The sequence below is a fragment of the Musca vetustissima genome, unplaced genomic scaffold (assembly GCF_032173495.1).
Source record: "Musca vetustissima isolate MV318-11 ecotype Yass unplaced genomic scaffold, APGP_CSIRO_Mvet_v1 utg342880, whole genome shotgun sequence".
NCBI lineage: Eukaryota > Metazoa > Arthropoda > Insecta > Diptera > Muscidae > Musca > Musca vetustissima.
In genome coordinates this window covers 6460-13235 of record NW_026872430.1, presented here as the reverse complement: position 1 = coordinate 13235, position 6776 = coordinate 6460, and the positions used below count along the sequence as shown (strand labels likewise).

The window sequence follows — 6776 nt, the reverse complement described above, 5'->3', positions numbered from 1 at the left end:
GACATATTTCGTGCAAATCGAATGATTTTCAGAGACTTTGGTGCACCAATTACCTAAAATCAGATGAAAATATATATGGGAGCTATATCTAAATTTGAACCGATTATCACGAAACTTTGCACACATCATTCTAGACTTAATTCAGTACGCTATGCCAAAATTCGTGTAAATGAAAAATTTTCCAGGGACTTGAGTGCACCAATTACTTAAAATCGGGCGAAACTATATATGGGAGCTATATCTAAATCTGAACCAATTTTCATTAAACTTAGCACACTTTATTATAGACGCAATTCAGTACGCTATGCCAAATTTCGTGCAAATCGAGAGATATATAGGGGCTTTGGTACACAATTTACCTTGAATCGAACGAAGTAAATGCGACCAAACCTTGAATCGGACGAAGTTATAAATGGGAGATATATCTAAATCTGAACCGATTTTTCCCAATTTCAATAGGGTTTGTCCTTGGGCAAAACAAATGAGCTGTGTCAAATTTCATCCAATTCGGATCATAAATGCGACCTGTACTTTGTTTACACGGACATGCATAAATCGATTCAGAAAGAGATTCTATGCATATTCTCAAAAGTAACCATGGGTATATCTCGATTATTTTTGCCTGTTGCAAACATGTGCACAAAGACATAATACCCTGTACCACAGGGTATAATAAAAATTATTCTCCGAGCCTTGGTAGGCATTAGAAAACATTCACAAAAAAACTTAACTACTCCAAGGCCGGGAAAACTGTTCTTAAAAAATCTTCAAGCCTTGAAAATATTCGTTAAACATCTCTTGTCTTGAAAAATATTCTTCCAAATTCTCCAAATCTCAATAGACGTTGAAAAATATTCCTAAAAAAATCTTCAAATCTCTGAATCGCAATTAACGTTGAAAATATATTCTTACCAAAGCATCAATCTTCAATAGGACTAAAAATATACTATAGGTCTGCAAAAAAAGAAAAAAATTGCATCGAAAAAATATTCTTCCGAAATCCCTAAGTCTAAATAGACCTTGAAAAAATATTCTTAACAAAAAAAACTCCAAACCTCAATACCATTCCGAAAAAATCTCAGAGCCTCCATGGACCTTGAAAATATTCATACAAACTCTGCAAACCTCAATATAAAAATTAGATCTGCTAAAAAAATATTTTTAAAATATATTTTCGATATGCCTGGAAAAAGTATTCTTAAAAAATCTCGCATCCTCAATATGCCTTGAAAAAATATTTCCTTGAACCACTGTACCTTTCTCCGATTGTGCATACATGTTACATGCAAATGCCTCGTTATATTCGACCTGTATGCCTCGTATAATATCCACCCTCTTAATTTGTGGGGATATGTGTGTTTGTGTCTGTGTGCGTGTCCCTTTCATGTGTCCTTTTTTCCAAACAACTTACCATGATTGCTGGAATTAATACTAAGAAGGAAATTGGTATCGCCAATGCCAACAATGGGATGCTGCAAGGGTTGGAGGGTTAAGGCTACAAACCCCGAAAAGGATGAGGTCCGGAATTTGATGTACACTCTTTGTGCGAAACTCTATTAATGAAGAACAGCAGCAACAACAACAAAGTTTTTCCTTCAAGTATTTTTCTTTTGAACAGCAGTCCAATGAATAAAACAGGAACCAGAGGAACATCATGAACGCAACGCACCCACCAACAGCACTTGATATTTTGCGACAAAACCGAATTAAAAGAAAGTACTAAAAAAAGAACAACAAGAGTCAAGTAAAAGTTGTTGCTTTGAAAAATTGATGAAAATTTATTTTACCTAAAAAAGAACACACGCACACACACACCCTCACCCATACTCTCAAGCAACCACTCTCATGATAAGAACAAAAAATTAATTAAAAATACTTAAAATATTTCTTGAGCAAAGTTTTTCCAACTACTGGAAGATATCTGCTGCTTTGCCCAAGGAATAATATAAATTTAAACTCTCCAGCCCCCCCCCCTCTCTCCCCCCTCCCTTCCTCTCGTTGTCGTTCTCTTTGGTAACCTCATCTTGGTCTCTTGTTAACTTTGGCATTTTTTCGTTTCTTCTTTTTGTTGAAAATTTATTTTTTAATTTATTGTGTGTTCATTTATTTACTTGCAGGCACTCAGGCCTTAGTACGTCCAGGCAGTCCACAAAGTTCCATTTCAACCGATGATCGCATCTCGTTAGCAGCACCAATATGCAAAGCAAAGGCACTTGTCGATAGCATGGCAAATCCTTACGATAAGGATGCACTTAAATTTAAGGTGAGTATCAAAAATCAAAGACCAAACGGCAGCGTATCAAACGCCGCCAATGACACGCCAACAAAAATTATATAAAAAATACAAAAACAACAACAACAAAATCCGAAAGGACGACAACGTCAATGCAAAGCAAACACGGTCAAACACTGGAAAATATGCTTAGGTGGCTGGCTGGCAGGATATTCAACAGCAGCAGCAGCATCAGCTTTATGCTGTTGCTCAACAACCCTCCATATTGAATCTCCAATGGCTCGGATGATGAATGGCCGTGTCCTTTCAAAACTTAATGGCAAATGTTCCGGTAGATTTTGTTGCTTTAAACATCTTTTCTTTACATTATGATGACACAAACATAAATTGTCCTTTCGATGGCTGGCAAACACCTATACACCTACCTTACAACCCCTCCATATTGTCCCTCTTTGCATTTGACTTATTTGTGACACTTAAATCATTCTTGTCATCGTTGTTGTTATTATTTTTTCTTTTTTCTTCTTCTTATTTTCATGCCATAAATAATTTGTCTTCTTGTTTTTGTTCTGTTTTTATTCCATCATCTCTTTATTTTTTCCAGAAAGGTGACATAATAGAAGTGCTTTCAATGAACTCCTCTGGCATATGGAAGGGTCGTTGCCATGGCCGTGTGGGTCATTTTAAGTTTATCAATGTCGAAGTGCTGCCAGATCAGCGTTTAAAACACTCACACAGTAAAACGCTGACTGGCCTGGCTGGCAAGAGTATAAGTGCCGCCATGGGTATTGGCGGAAGGCATATGGCCAATGTGAATGGTCCACATTCGGTGGAGGATCTGTTAATGCGCATTGGCTTGAAGGAGTACACTTCGGTGTTTGTTTTAAATGGGTAAGTTTACAAAAAAAATATTTTTAAACATTCAAGCCTTTCAGGACCCTAAAAAAAGTCCAGGCCTTCTAGGACCCTGCAAAAAATATTCTTAAAAAACCAGGCTATCTAGGGCCCTACAAACAATGTTCATAAAAAACAGGCTATCTAGGACCTCAGTTAGGCCTTGAACAAAGTCTTCTTTAAAAAATCCACGCCTCAGTTTGTCCTTCAAAAAGTCTTCTTTAACCCAGTAAGGAAAGTAGTGAAGTCGGACGGGGCCGACTATATGATACCCTTCACCACTTTGGGTATATTCAACAGATGAATCCTAACAGACGTCGCATTTTTAAAGGACCAGTAAAATGAAATTTGATCCATTCATTCTGCAACCGATACAATTTTTTTCGTTTGGTCAGATATAGAAGCTATATCTAAATCTGAACCGATTTTCAGGAAACTTAAAACACATCATTCTAGACCTAATTCATTACGCTGTGCCAAATTCCGTGCAAATCGAGAGATATATAGGGACTTTAGTGCACCATTTACATTAAATCGGGCGAAAATATATATGAGAGCTATATCTTAATCTTAACCGCTTTTTAGGAAACTTAACACACATCATTTTAGACCTAATTCATTACGCTGTGCCAAATTTCGTGCATATCGAAGAATATAAAGGGACTTTGGTGCACTATTTACCTAAAATCGGATAAAAATATATATGGGAGCTATATCTAAATCTGAACCGATTTTTCCCAATTTCAATAGGGTTCGTCCTTGGGCCAAATAAGTTACCTATGCCAAGTTTAATCCAAATCGGATCATAAATTCGACCTGTACTTTGTTCACAAAAATACACGGACGGACGGACAGATGGATATGCGTAAATCGACTCAGAAAGTGATGCTATGCATATTCTCAAAAGGAACCATGTGTCTATATCGTTTCCTTTTGCCTGTTACAAACATATGCACAAAGACATAGGCCTTTTCAAAAAGTCTTCTTTAAAAATCCACGCCTTGGATAGGCCTTTTCAAAAAGTCTTCTTTAAAAATCCACGCCTTGGATAGGCCTTTTCAAAAAGTCTTCTTTAAAAATCCACGCCTTGGATAGGCCTTTTCAAAAAGTCTTCTTTAAAAATCCACGTCTTGGATAGGCCTTTTCAAAAATCTTCTTTAAAAATCCACGCCTTGGATAGGCCTTTTCAAAAAGTCTTCTTTAAAAATCCACGCCTTGGATAGGCCTTTTCAAAAATCTTCTTTAAAAATCCACGCCTTGGATAGGCCTTTTCAAAAAGTCTTCTTTAAAAATCCACGCCTTGGATAGGCCTTTTCAAAAAGTCTTCTTTAAAAATCCACGCCTTGGATAGGCCTTTTCAAAAAGTCTTCTTTAAAAATCCACGCCTTGGATAGGCCTTTTCAAAAAGTCTTCTTTAAAAATCCACGCCTTGGATAGGCCTTTTCAAAAAGTCTTCTTTAAAAATCCACGCCTTGGATAGGCCTTTTCAAAAAGTCTTCTTTAAAAATCCACGCCTTGGATAGGCCTTTTCAAAAAGTCTTCTTTAAAAATCCACGCCTTGGATAGGCCTTTTCAAAAAGTCTTCTTTAAAAATCCACGCCTTGGATAGGCCTTTTCAAAAAGTCTTCTTTAAAAATCCACGCCTTGGATAGGCCTTTTCAAAAAGTCTTCTTTAAAAATCCACGCCTTGGATAGGCCTTTTCAAAAAGTCTTCTTTAAAAATCCACGCCTTGGATAGGCCTTTTCAAAAAGTCTTCTTTAAGAAATCCACGCCTTGGATAGGCCTTTTCAAAAAGTCTTCTTTAAGAAATCCACGCCTTGGATAGGCCTTGAAAAAAGTCTTCTTTAAGAAATCCACGCCTTGGATAGGCCTTGAAAAAAGTCTTCTTTAAAAAATCCACGCCTCAGTTAGGCCTTGAAAAAATCCATGCCTCAGTTAGGCCTTTAAAAAATATTCTTTAAAAAATCCACATTTCAGTTAGGCCTTAAAAAGTATATTCTATAAAATATTTAACAAATTCCGCTTTGTAACCCTGATTGTCCTTTATTCTAATGTCTATGTTTCTCTTCCCTTTAGCTACGAAGACCTGGAACTTTTCAAAGAACTTGAACCTGCCGATTTGGATTATTTGGGTATTATTAATCCAGATCACCGAACCAAGTTATTGACCGCAGTGCAGCTGTTGCATGATATGGATTGTGGTAAGTCTCTACAACAACAAGTGCATATGGGGGACGGGGAATTTAGAAATATTAAAAAAATAGAATAACTCATTTCAAAGGGTCTTAAAATTGTACTTAAAACATTTTCATTTGTTGTTTTACTTACTAAGCCCTTACAAAGCCTTAGGTTCAACAATTAAAGCATACTTTCAGGCGTTAGATGAAAAGGCGTTTTTACACATTTATGAATGGGGGTTATTTTACACTATTAGTTAATGAATAATTATTTTCATCTCATTTTTGTTCAAATTGCAGCTTCCAATTTCCCCCAAACCGGTTCGGATGTGGACATTGCCGGTTCCAGTTCCGAAAACGACGAAGCCCGTCTGAATAACATCAACAAAAAACATGCTGCCTCACCATTTGGCCGCCGCCACTTCCCACGCGATTCTGGCTGCTATGAAGGTTCACCTGTGCCCACCTCGCAAACACCCACACAAACATTGGCCTCCACCGATGATTCCAACAGCCTCGATGATGTTGTCTCCAAGTGTTCCAGTGAAATAATGAAACGTGTCGAAAGTGCCAAACGTGTCAAAGATAATCCATTCCGTACCAATACTGCACTACCACCTCGAGTGGGTAAAAAATCCATACTCGGCGGTAATAGTCTAATGTCCGATGACACTTTGATACGCGGTGGTGGTTTGAGTGAAAAGTCCAGTGATTCGGGTGTTAGCAGCAGTTCGTTGTCTTCGGGTCCCATGAAGAACAGCACTTAACATTTACCCACCATACTCGCCCATGAACTGCTATTAGGTATGCCTATGTCGAGCAGTGGCGAGACTTTATGCGGTGCCATTTCACCCACCACATCGGTGGCATCGGTTGGAATACCCGGTGTGGGGGCGGGTAATGCTTCGCATTATTTAAGATCTTTGGTCAACGATGAGAATACCTGTAGTACCCTACCCCATATGCCATCATCATCGTCTAGTTCGTCCTCCGCCTCGTCCTCTGCTCAACAACAGCAACAACAACAATCCAATGTCTCCGGTTTACCATCCACCAATATGCAATTAAATCGTAATTTGGTTATGTTAAGAAATCATTTGCGTAAAAATACCAGCAACAATAATAATTCGCAAGGTATCGGTAGCAGCAGCAATAATATCAATTCCGTAAATAATCAAAATATGCAAGGCAGCTGCAACAAAGATACACCACCACCACCGGGGTCTAGCGAACAATAGCCCCTTTGCCGATTTTTTAATTTTATTCAATTGTTTTCTTCGTTTGCGATTTTGAAGAATAGCCGTAATCTCTCGCGCAGCTCATCGTTGCAGGAACTTTTGTATTCGTAAAGCGGGTAAAATGTGAGTTAGTGTGTGATGAAAAGAGAAGTGATGGTAGGAGGTAAAGCTTCAAATGTCGATTTTAATGTATAAATTGTGTATTATAATTTTTTGTTTAGTTTTATTATTAA

General features: G+C 37.7%; 1 pseudogene; it reads left to right on the top strand.

The window, feature by feature from the left end:
• The first annotated feature begins 2117 nt into the window (after nucleotides 1-2117).
• On the top strand, nucleotides 2118-6543 carry LOC133337507 (DEP domain-containing protein DDB_G0279099-like; annotated as a pseudogene).
• The last annotated feature ends 233 nt before the right edge of the window (nucleotides 6544-6776 follow it).